Source organism: Dasypus novemcinctus, chromosome 15 (assembly GCF_030445035.2).
Source record: "Dasypus novemcinctus isolate mDasNov1 chromosome 15, mDasNov1.1.hap2, whole genome shotgun sequence".
In the NCBI taxonomy this organism is placed as follows: domain Eukaryota; kingdom Metazoa; phylum Chordata; class Mammalia; order Cingulata; family Dasypodidae; genus Dasypus; species Dasypus novemcinctus.
The window spans coordinates 48,586,865-48,599,793 of record NC_080687.1 but is presented as its reverse complement, the minus strand read 5'-3'; the positions used below and the strand labels follow the sequence as shown (position 1 = coordinate 48,599,793).

Below are 12,929 nucleotides of genomic sequence, written 5' to 3'. Positions count from 1 at the left end.
ATGTGAGGGTTTGAAATGTTTGAATTAATCTGAAACCTAAAGAAGCACATGCCTCGTTGCTATTGGCGGGTCTCTCATAATCTCACTTGAAATGTGTAGAATTTGAAGGTCAGTTCTTAAACTTTATGTTTAAGAAACACTTTTCATGGCATTCTGCCACAAAGAGGCAGCATCTACCCATGATTAAGTTGACAACAACTGCTTGACTTCATATTGAACAGGTGGTAACAGTTTCCCTGGGGAATTAAAAAAAAAGAAAATAGCAGTGCTGAATTGACCAAGTCCAGTAAATTATCCACATCCTTTGCAACATTTCCCCTTCCAATTTTTTTTTTTCAAAGGGAAGAGAACAAGCTAAATATACCATGATATTACCATGGGGAAAAAATGTTTCTCATATTCTTCTCTACCTCCTCCATATTAGATCCAGGATTAGAAAAGAAAAATAAATTCTAGCATATTGGGGTTGTTATTAATATTTTTTTCACAGTGGGTTTTCTTTTTAAAAAATGTCAAAATCACTTCCTCACATTATTGTGTGTGTATGTATATATATATATATAAGTGTTATATAATTATAAATATTAATACAAAGTGGAATCACCCATGTAACAGCTTTATTTCTTAATTCATGCTGAAAAACTAAGATATAAGAATTACACGAAATTAAAACTTTTGAAAAATATAATTAGCTTCCAAAGAAAATTTGTCGATGTATTTTTCAAGGATTTATAGAATAATAATATTTTTAGGCCATAACTATTTCATAAAATCTTTGCACATGTACTCTTTTAAGGTGGCTCATTCATATCTAAATTTCTAAGTAAACAACATTTTTTAAATCTGGAAAATATCAATTGCATGATTAATGGACTAGGTTACTTCTAATTTTAAACTTAAATTTTCTTATAAGGGGGCAAAAGTAAACCCTAGCTCTAAATAAACATAAAATTTTGATGTGCCAGAATGCTAAAACTGTATAGACTTAAGAATGAATATTTTCTTGTTATCCATGTTTTCCTGCCAATACATTATAATTGGTAAACAGCACACAAGTTTCTGAGTTTTGTGAAGGTTCATTTTTGGTAATTTAGATTGTTTACTGAGTAATTAGAATGGAGAACTCAGTAGTATATGATTGGATTAAGGAACCCTGCAAATTCTCTCCATAGAATTTTGGAGAACAGCAATATGTAATCTTTCAGGCGTCAATTAAAATTTGGATGCAAACTAAGCTAACTCATTGTGCTTGCTCTATTTCATATATTACATAATTCCATACAAATCTATTTCCATGAGAGTGTTACAAAATCCTATTTTATCTATATATGATTACAATGTAAATACTTAAATTAACTCAGAGAAAAGTAAATATATTCTATGTAAATGCAGGTAATTTGTATGCTAATTTACAAAATCATTTAGATCTAAAACTATTTATTTAAGTTATGAGTTAATCAACGGTAGCATAAAAATCATACCTGAATCATATTTAGTTTAAGCAAAATGATCACCTTTACTTATGTGAAGTAGAAAATTTGGCAAATTTCCTAGGTACCCAGTCTATCCATAAGCACTGTTTCCTCAACCCTAATAGGAAAATCAACTAATGTGTAATGGAAAAAATCACAGCTAACATAGAAAAGGGTATAACCTAAGAAATTGATATAAGATTGCACTTTATTGCCCCATATCATTAATTTTAATCTTGTTACTATGCTGTCAACAAATCCTTCAAATTGTCTGTTTTTTCCCTTCTTTATATTGTTTTTTTTTTTTCTCTGACTTAGTTCCCATTTATTTATGTCTCCGCCCTCCCTCTTTCCTTCTCTCTATCCTTTCTCTTCATTATTTTTCAGTGGGTAATGGAAAGAGTGAGAATAGTTCAGTCCTTGTTTAAAATACCAAAAACTGGCTACTTATTGTCAAGAGCTCAAAAGATTGTTCCCAAAGTTACACAACTCCAAGTAAATGAAAATAAAGCAAAGCACAAATATGCTTGCAATTCACTGGGAAATATGCGGTTGTTGCAATTTTCAGATAAGCCTCATATTAATATATTTGCCGGAATGGCAAAATGTTTAGCATGACGTATTTTTAAAAGTAAATGTTTACACGAAGAAAGAAGAAAACCTGGAAATTGAAAGGACAATTTAAACACTAGAAGCTAGGAACATTTAATTAATTGATATTCAAGGGAATAAAATGTCAAAGTGGTAAAGTTATCAAATTAACTATTTAATTTAGATATAGTTCCTCAAACTTCTTGAAGCTTTCCACTATTATGAAAATACAAATATAGTAACAATAAAATTCAGTAGTTGTATAGAGATTAGTCATGGGCCTAGAAATAATTATCTAACATCTTCATCAAAAGGAATCATATATCCATTAATATTGCATCTGACAGGTTTTGGGTAGATTTTTTTAACTTCAAAGCATTTTTATAATTATTTTTATTTTAACTGTGTTTAATGTCTTTGTATATATATTCGTATGTATTTCCATGTGTACACATAACAGCATATGGCATACCAAATAAATGCCTTATCACAAAGATCATTTACAAATTCATTTTAATTCAGAGTCCTTATATTTAAATTTTTAAAGTATTTCAAGGATACTTTCTTGTTCTGTGCTTGAGGAAGGACACACTGGGGGAGAAGGGAGAAAATAATTTGATGAAGTACAATCTCTATGACAATAATATAACATTTTTTCTTCCCTTATTTTCAGCAAAACATTTGGCTTACAAGACATAGGTCAAATATTTATAATGATAATTATACCAGTATTATAAAATGAATGGCTTTTGAACCCATTTAAAAAATTAATCTAAATTTTCTTTGAATGATCTAGAGTATTTCTTATAAAATTGAAATATAAATAAATATTTTATAGAAAATTGACGTAATGCAAATTTAAATAATTTGGCACTTTCATTTTCTGTTTACTGTCAGAATAAAATGTAATGCTAAATTGCACTATGCTAAGTAGATCAGATACATTTTTATTAGATATTATGAAAGTTGCTATATAGAAGGAAAGTATTATCCATAGAAATAGGCTGAATGGAAATCTTCCAATTAGTTTTTAATTAGGTATATTATTAGTGACCATGGAAGAAGGGAATACCATATATTTCTGCTATAGAATATACATGTATACGTTAAAATACTCACATGTGTTTCTAAAATGGACTTCATGATCTACAATTTTCAAGAGTGAGTTGGGTTTATTTTTACTTTTAATTCAACACTTGCATAAATGTAATTATGATTTTATCTTGAAGGCTTATTAATATCTTGGTATTCTTTGGAAATCCTTGTTTGGAGGTCATGTTTTAAGGAATATTTTCAACATATCACAATATAATATCAATTCAATGTTGTTTGTATTTCAATATTTAGTAATAATATAGACCTATAAATATACTAATAGCAAAATTCTGTTAACTTTTTAATGTTCTGAACTATGCATATTTTAGAATTTCTTACAAATTGATTTCTACCACAGGCGATAAATTTTAGTTTTCCTAATTCTAACATATTCTTTAAGAAATGTATTGTATAGCTCATTTAAAGCAAAACTTAATATTGGATATATGAAGCCAAAATTACTCTATATATTTTCAATTTGTAAGTAAGTATATACCGATTTAAATAAAACATACAGTATGGAAGTGACCCCATGTTAAATTACTACCAAAGTTCATTGTAAGATAATATAATTGAGATTTTGGACAGCATGTTTTGTAGAAGCAAGATTCATCAGGGTCATGTAAACTAAAATTTTAGATAATAAGTATAAAATTGATATTCAAAATTTAACAATGACCAATAAATATATTTATTTTTAATATTACATGCACATAAATTAGCCACAGAAAAATCATGCTTTATAACATTACAAAGAATTTTTGCTGTATTTAAGTCCAAAGTCAAAAGTGTGATTCACTTCTAAAAATCATTATAATAATGGAAAACCAAGAGCCATCATAATTTATTTAAGTATTGGGTTTTAATATCTACTGAAATCTCTACTTCCAAATAAAAATTTAAAATAAAGAATTTTCTGTATACTACTGAACTCTGATCCTGCTAATGTCCGCTTGAAATATATTAATTCACATAATATTTTTCCTATTCATACTTATTGTTTGATATTTAAGTACCAGATATTAAAATATTATATTATGAACTAGCAATTGTTAAAATTTAAATTAAATTTTGTTTCATTCAATAGTACCCCTCAAATTTGTATTTATCCCTCACATTTTAAAGCAAATGAATGGCATTATTCATATAAAATGCCATCAAATGTGAGCAGTCAGATTAAAAAATTATTCCTATTTGGCAGGGAATACTCAAAATAATTCATCAAACTGTCATTTAAACACAGTAAGCTAGTATAATGATTTTTTGTCATCCTTTTCTGATTAAACCCACAATTCTTAAGTGAAAATTAAGAATCTCTTTAGAAACTTTAACAAGAAAAATTTTTAAAAATATTTAGTACACAAATAACAAATTTAAAATATTTCTCCAAAGTTAACAAAATGTTTCTACAGAAAACTGTTTCCAAATAATCCTTGTATAAGTGTCTACATTTTGTAATATTGCTAATTGTATAGGGCTTATATTCTCTTTTGACTTTTAAGTTCATAACCAATTGTGTCTTCGTTTAAGAATTTTTACCTATTTTTAGAATAGCATGCAATTCAGTCATCTTCTTGTCCCATTATTGATTTGACTTATACTTTTCATTTAACAGCTGTGTCCAAGCTTATACATATTGAAAATGGTCTCTGCTATGTTCTATTCTCATGACTAAATCAGTTTTCTCCCCAAAAATTATAGAGAAAAATAAATTAGCATATTTCTCCAATTCATTTACTTGAATTCTAAGAAACACTGAGGCAAATTTATGACATCTATCTTCATATATTTATGTTAAAAGCATGATCACCTCACTTCCTAATATAACTATTCAAGTGCTATGAAAACATGACAATGTGAATGTGAACAAGTGGAATTTATATTTACATTATGGATTTGTCACACATTATAATCATCTTTATTATGCATCTACAATATACTGGTGAAAATTTCTATGAATACTAATGCATTTAAAATGATGCACTTTGATTAACATGGTGGCTAGTATAGTTTCCAGAAAGTCACTGCCCTGTGCTTAAACCAGTGCTCACAAGTGATTGCCAATTCCTGAAAATCTGTATTTTATTTAAACAGAGAGTTGGATTTCCTTTTAAAAAAAATATTTGAATCCCTTTTGGCAGGATGAGCTCCATATATATCGTATTAACCTAGTATCTTCATATAATATTTCCTGCTAGACCATGAAGGCATTTGATTTTGCATGAATATTTAACTAAAATTTGTTCATTCAATATTAAAATGTGTGTATCCTAATCATGGGTTTTCAAAGACTGTTCTCTAGGAACTCAGAGTTTAACAGTGTTTTCTATAAAATGTATGGGGTAGAATGTAGTTTTATATTATTAATAAATCAAATTGAATATGGGAACAAAATCACAAAATGTGAACTGGTTTACCACTGTTTACTTTTGCATGAATTCTCTGTTAGAAATTTAAGTGTAAGTGTTAAAATTAACAATTTGTCATGATCTGGGGTGACGCTGAGCAAAAAATATTCTTCAACACTAACTTACGTGATGTTGTAAACTGCACTGACTCTGGTAGGCATCTTCATAAGGAAAGGTGCAGGATTAATTTAGGAAGTATGTAAGTACAGAAGGAAAATTAAAATTGCACCTTTCATCAGAAGCTATTCTCAAAATGTCTAACTCTTATTCTTTTTGAAATCGATGCCAAAGGCCATTTCAATAAAAAATAATGCCAGACATTGAAGAGTATGAGAATCATTTATAGGATATAAGATAGAACTTGGAAAATTCTGCTCCTCAGATTCATGACCACAAATAAATAAATAAATAAAACGGGACTATGTTTTTCAGTGAGTTTAGACAAAACAATGAGCAAAGAAAATATGAACTTTGGTATTGGCTGATAACATTAATAATAAGTTATTTGTCAACTGATGAATAACCTAGAGGAAGTGAGAGATAATGTAATGAAATTCCCAATGTAATGAGATTCCTCCAAATCTATCTGTTTTCTTCTAATTTTTTTTCTTTTTGTTTTTCAGAGATTAACAACTGGCATTGTATGTAAAGAAATTTACATAGATTCTTTCTTACATTTTTCAGATAAAATGTGAATTAACTCTGCTTTATATATATATATATAAATTAGCTGGATTTTTGTTCTTACCATGAATTTGGTTTGGCAAGCTTGTAGTTTTAACTTTGTGCCTCATTAAAAGTGAAATGTCATGAGCCTGAAATAATAGAATAATAGTTGCAAATTATTTGCTGTTATTTATACCAAGTGGTAGCCAAAGGCAAATACACACACACACACACACACAACTGAATAATAGTGATTCTAGAATTCAGAATTATGTTCCCATTTCTGTAAGATTGATACTGTGCCTTCTGGCAGTGTTCTTTGCATCTCTGCCTTATTTTCAGTTCGCAAAATTACATTGTGCTTTTTTCTCTGATAAGCTTAAAGAACTTTGTTCTCTACTGGGTCTATGTCAAGTGTAATTCTTTCTAAATTAAGCAAAATGTAATTAATTATATTTGCCTTCTATACTATGCACCAATGAAAGATGGGTGATTATGTCTTTCAGATGAAAACATTTCTCTCAGTCATTCTTTCACTATGTATACATACATACACCACATATGTATTTACAATATTTGTAAATTAATACTAGTTTAAAATGTATTTTTTCAATTTCTATATCTACATTTTTAAAATAGGTAATTTGTAGCTCCTGATAGTAAATTTAAAGGCACAGCTTCTTATAAAATGAAATAACTTACTAGTATAGTTTCATTGACTTTATTGCATATTCTTACTCATTGAAATGAAAACACTTAATTTTAGTATACTTTAAAAATATTTAATAAGTATTTCTCGAAAAACAGTGTTATTTTTAAACTAGATGGTAATTGGATTTTTTCCTTATATTTCCTTATTTTGTTTGCATTTAATATATTCTGAAATTAAATGTCAGGTACTTTCCATTATTTTGGTTTTAACTCAAACAATCCTGGACATCGCTATTATTACCTAAGATTCCATAATAAATAGGAGAAAAAAATTTTTTCAATAATCTGTACCATATATAGTACTTAAGAATTGTTGGCCTGGTGTTTAAATTTTTTTTGTACAGTTCATTAGAAAAGGTACAATAAATATGTGATACCTCATTCAACAGTTGAATAAGCTAGACTTAGAACTGCTCTCCTACATAAAAATTAATAATATGGATAGATGTAATTTCCTTTTATCTGCTTTGGTATAAATATAGACAACCAAAAATGAATTCTTTTTCACTCTCAATATTTTTAATTGTTGTTACTACTCTGACATACAAGTCTCAGTGACATGCTGATTTCCTCCACTAATGTGTAAAGGAATCTCTATAGATTGTTGTAACTGGAGAGTTCTAATGGCTAGAATTAAAATGATAGCAGTGACAAAATATATTATTAATATAATTAAATCATTACCCTCTCTATTAATGAACAGAAACCCAGGTGTATTAAAACTTATATCTTGAAAGATATTGTAAGTATAGCAAGCTGACACTTAAACTAATAAAAAATGTCTTAGTGTATTTCATCTTGTAACATTTGATTTGTTCGATATAAATATTATGTTTCTGTTCCATGCAATAGAGTAAGTCTAGAATTACTTTTATAGTATTATTTCTTTTAATTATCTTGCAAAAAATCATCTAAATAAATGTGCAGTTGGAAAAACATATAGTTGAGATAATGGTTGTTTCTATCATCAGATCCTAGAACTGTGCCTGGCACTTAGTAGGTACTCACCTAATGAATTAACAAATATATATTTATAGATGCCTACAGAGTAAAGTGAATTCAGTGAATACCATACACTTCCTGAGTGGTCCATCACATCACCACCTAACTTGGCATAAACAGCAAGGATGGCTGAACTATCAATAAACATATTAGGTGAGTGTTTAGTACCTTGGCATGCAAATGTATGTTAAAAAAAACTGTTAGGTGTTCTTATTGAATTTTGCATATATATAAATTTTCTTTTAGGAGGTACTGGGGATTGAACCTGGGACCTAGTACATGGGAAGCAGGCACTCAACATCCTGAGCTATATCCACTCCCCCTTATTTTAAATCAAAACAAAAAATATTTTCCATTAGCTCCATTTTCAGTCCACTTTTCTAAAATGTTCTAATAAGGAAAATGAAGATAAAATGGGGGCACTTGGCCATATCCATATCCCAATTTTTAATTTTAATGATTAATTTTTCTCAGGTGGTATAATTGGCTAAATTTTTCAAATAATTAAGAAAAGTCATGGTTGCTGTTCTGCACTTACTCTTTTCAAGTTCTAAGGTAGGCTTAATGGGGATATTAGTGAAATTCTCTGACATTTTCAAAAGATACGCTTCCGGTGTTTTTAAGCCTGGTGAGGTGTTTATCTATTTACAAGGCTTTTGGAACACTGCGTGTCTTACCCTGGGATTGAGAAAATGAGTTCATCTTTTTAATGAGAATCTTACCTCCAGGCAAAAGTGATCCAGAGGGAATAACACATTCTTCAGGGTAGTTGTATACATATGGGACAGATTTTTCCCTGAGGCTGACTGCAAGTATTTTTCAGTGGGAAAGTTTTAATATTGTATTTTGAGATATTTATTGCATTTAGTCATAGAGTGATGTAACTATAGTATGCAATAAATTTTGGGGTATGTATTAACATGTTTTTCTAAGCTTTTTTTAATCAATTATAATTAGGGAAATTTTATTCTGAAATATTTTACCTGTCTTCATATTTGAGCTGCAATGAAATAGATCATTATTAATATGTAATTTACATACTTTGTTAAGGTTAGAGTCAGAGAACAAAAGGCTAACTGTAGAGTGTCATTACAATTTCAATTATGAATCCCGGACAACATAATTTTAAGTCTTTTAAAGTGTTTGGTTACCAAAATATATAGTCTTATTTCTTTCCATCCAAACCCTAATTGATTTTAACCTTGAAAAACACTTGAATTTGAGGGATTTATTTCTTGTCTCACTTCTAATATTTTGGAAAGTTTATTAATTTAATATAAGAAAATGATTGATTTCATAGCTACGGCTTTCAATCCTCAACATTATATTTCAAAAATCTATATTATTCAAAATTTACTGTTCTACAAAGTTCAAAAATATCCACTAGTCTTCCAAACCCACTCTTACGACCCATGTTAAAATTACTGAGCTACTTCTACAGAACTATTTTTTATTTTAAATACTTAGATTTTTAAAAACAAACTCTTATAAGTTTCTTTCTAAAATAAGAACTAATTACATATTCAATATGTAATGTTAATTAATGCATTAAGGTATGCTGATATTGTATTTTTTTATGTAAAATATACATTTGTACATTTTAAGCTATAATAAATGTTTCACAAGATATATTAATTCTATCAAAATATTTCCATAGAAATTTGATGATAAACATGAAAACCATTGCATTTAGAGAATACTCGTTTTATATAGAATCATGAAGAATAAGAGACAAAGAAGTATCTTTTCAAAATACCTAATACAATAAAAATGAAAGCTGGGTTTTTACGTGTGAGAAACTCCCCTTTATTTTCTCTAATTTCTTAATATTGTATCACCTTACTGTTATTAATGTTCATTATAACATTTTCTCAATTTGAATTTCTACTTATTATTTGGACATGAGACTACTCTTTGATATTTAAAATAAAAAATAATTGACATGCATAAATAAAATTGATTTAGCTATTTCTGTGTGCATACAAGTAACATTTAAACTAAAGTTATTCCATCTAATTTGCAAAGCATTTCATAAATTAGAAATATAAAATATATTATAATATTGGATAGTAGAGCCATTTTATGCTAGTGCATAGTAAATACTTTTAAAGAGAGAAAGGAATAGTTTTCCAATAATGTGAATCGCTTAAAAATTTGAAACGTGATTCTATAAGCAAAACTTACATGCAGATTTCTGTTTACCTGTCCTTTTAAATGGGAATGTGGATATTCATATGAATAATTTAAACACTGTATTAGTTTGAATTACATTTATGTTTCTTTAAATGGAAAAAATGACATAACATCTACACAAGTAATTGAGAATTTAAAAGTTTTATATTGATAAAAATCACATGGTCATGTATCACATCATTTATTATGCATATTTTTGTAAAATAACAATAAAATAAACCACATGCATATTTTCAGAAATTGAATATTTATATCAAAGTTAAGTAATTTATAGATATTTCACCAAAGCTTACATGCTTAAATTTCTAATTGGAACTATTTTAAAAATAAAATTATACTAAAAGTTAGTCTATTATATGTAATGTGAATAATAATACTTAAGAAAAATTTATGTACAGTTCCAGGGAAAGAAGACAAAAATGACTTAAAGGAAAGAAGCAATTTTTACTTAAAAACAATGTTTTATATTACTTAAAAATCTGTTTATGTGACAAATTCTAAACAGCATGCTCTCTAGGTGTTTTGCATGATAATTTCATTAGTAGTATGGTTTTCATACTTGTTTTAGCTAGTGCTAGTATCTGAACTACATGCCAAAGTTAACCCTTTTGAAAATAATACATCATAGTAGCATAAGAGAAAAAATAGTAAATATTTATGTACACAGTGGGCCACAGATATGACAAAATTTAAATATTGCTATTGGATCATAGTGTTTGCTTTAGTTTTGCTCCCTGTATATAACATTTGCTGCTAATAAAAACTTACCTCAATTTGAAAATCTTTCTCTTTCTGTAAAATAGGAAATTTCCTGTGCAGATGGAGTGGGGCTACACAGAAGCAAAAGAAACCAAGATTGTGATTCAGATCACACTAAGACAACTTTAAAAGAAATAAACCCAATATTAGTTTTAATATTTTCTGAATTTTATATCTATCAAGTAGTAAATAAATAAATATAAATAAATATGATAATCCATAAGAATTTTGGATAAATGATTTAAAAACAATTCTTAATACCACTACATGATTATCTCTTACAATAATGTTATCAGATTCATATGTTGAAATATTACAGGTTTTGAACAAAATTCTCTTTGATCTGATTGTCTTCAAATGAATCATTTGTTGCTACTGCTATTTTCCCCTTTAGAAGTCATTCTGTAAATGAAACCCTACGTAGATCTTGTCATCTTGAACTGTTGCAATGAAACTAAGGGTGCTATAAAGGAAATCTACCTAAAATTAAAAAAAAAAATCATTCTTAATGTCAAATGTTTATTCAGTCATGAACTTTAAATGCATTTCTGTGCATTTTATATTCATTTGCAAACTTATAGACTAGCATTTTAATTGTGATAACAGTTCAAATAACTTAATTTTACCTTTTATATAAACCTGATTCCATGAAGTCACAAAAGCAGAAAATACATTCAATTTTTAAATATTTTTAATTTGTTAACATGTAGTGAATAAATTAATCAGAACAAAATTGAATTAATTTTCTTAAAATTTAAGTAGCATAGTTACATGTGAATTATTTTTACTGTCTCAATGTTTGTGAATATCGAACATTATTCAATTTATGAATGTTTGTCGTATTTGCTTGTTCTCCATTAAACAAAACATAACAAGCAAAACCTCAAGTCATTCCTCATAAAAATGCAGGTTTTCTTCGTAAATAAATGGCTGTCCCTTAACATTGTATATGCATAGAAACATAGCTTCTAATTCTAAGTGAAATGCAAACTTTCTTACTGGGTGAGTAGTCTGTCCCCAAACATTTTTATATGCTGTATACTTATTACTGGTTCAATAAAAACAACACAAAACTGAATTGTAATCTTGTTTTGGTAACAGGAAATAGTATCATATATACTAAAGTAAAAAATATGGAATAATACAAAAATGTGTATTTCTTTTTAAGCTAATGTCCTTAGAAATATGAGAACAAAATACCACCATTAAGCTTCAAATCATTTGCTCTATTATGTAAATTGTTTCTCTTATATTGTGTAGTATTATTGTTTTATGACTGAAATGGCACAATAAATTAAGATTTGGAGTTTAAAGGCTTTCTTTTTCCCCATTATTATTTTTTTATTTCCCAATAGATACAAAATTTTGATGCAAATGTTTCTTTGAAATGAGTTATTCACCTGAATAATTAGTTTCTTTAACATGAACTTGATTCATATTTATACATTATGGTTAGACTACATTTCATGATTTATTAGTATGGTCTTATTGCTATAATTGCATGAGATTCATGAATCTTTAAAATGTCTACCTCTGTATCGTGTATCCTATTCCTTTAATACACTGCATATGAAATTGCATTTTTGTCTGATAAGTCTGTTATAATGCAGTGACCCAGGTAAAATTGTAAACAAAATCAAAAAGAGCACAAGGCTTTGCAAATGTCCATTCATGGAAATCAAAGGTATTTTATGGTGATTATAGATCTTTGTGCATGTTGACAATGTTCAATTCAGTGAAACTATCTATCCCTGTATATTTTACTCAATCTTTAAATTGTTTTCTCACATTTCTTTCAGTTTTGAAATTTTTTCATATTTATATGTTCTAGTTGTCCATACTTTTAGAGATTTGCTGTGTTTTCTTGGAATAAATCTAGGACACCTGTTTTATGTAGATAAACCATAGACAGATAAACCCTTTTGATGTCTGTTTTGATCTCCTTTTAACCTGAGGTTCAATTTATTCTTGTTGAAGTATGAATGTGTTATGACCTTCTTCTTCATGAGATGATGTTATGTTGAAGGTGCCT

At 28.0% G+C, this 12,929-nt stretch overlaps 1 long non-coding RNA gene across 1 annotated transcript; it reads left to right on the top strand.

Annotated features, from left to right (window-relative positions):
* Positions 1-3,329: 3,329 nt before the first annotated feature.
* LOC139436529 (uncharacterized) lies at positions 3,330-12,210 on the top strand. The gene is made up of 2 exons (XR_011645817.1): positions 3,330-8,098; positions 10,942-12,210. It is a non-coding gene; the product is annotated as an uncharacterized lncRNA (long non-coding RNA).
* Positions 12,211-12,929: the final 719 nt, after the last annotated feature.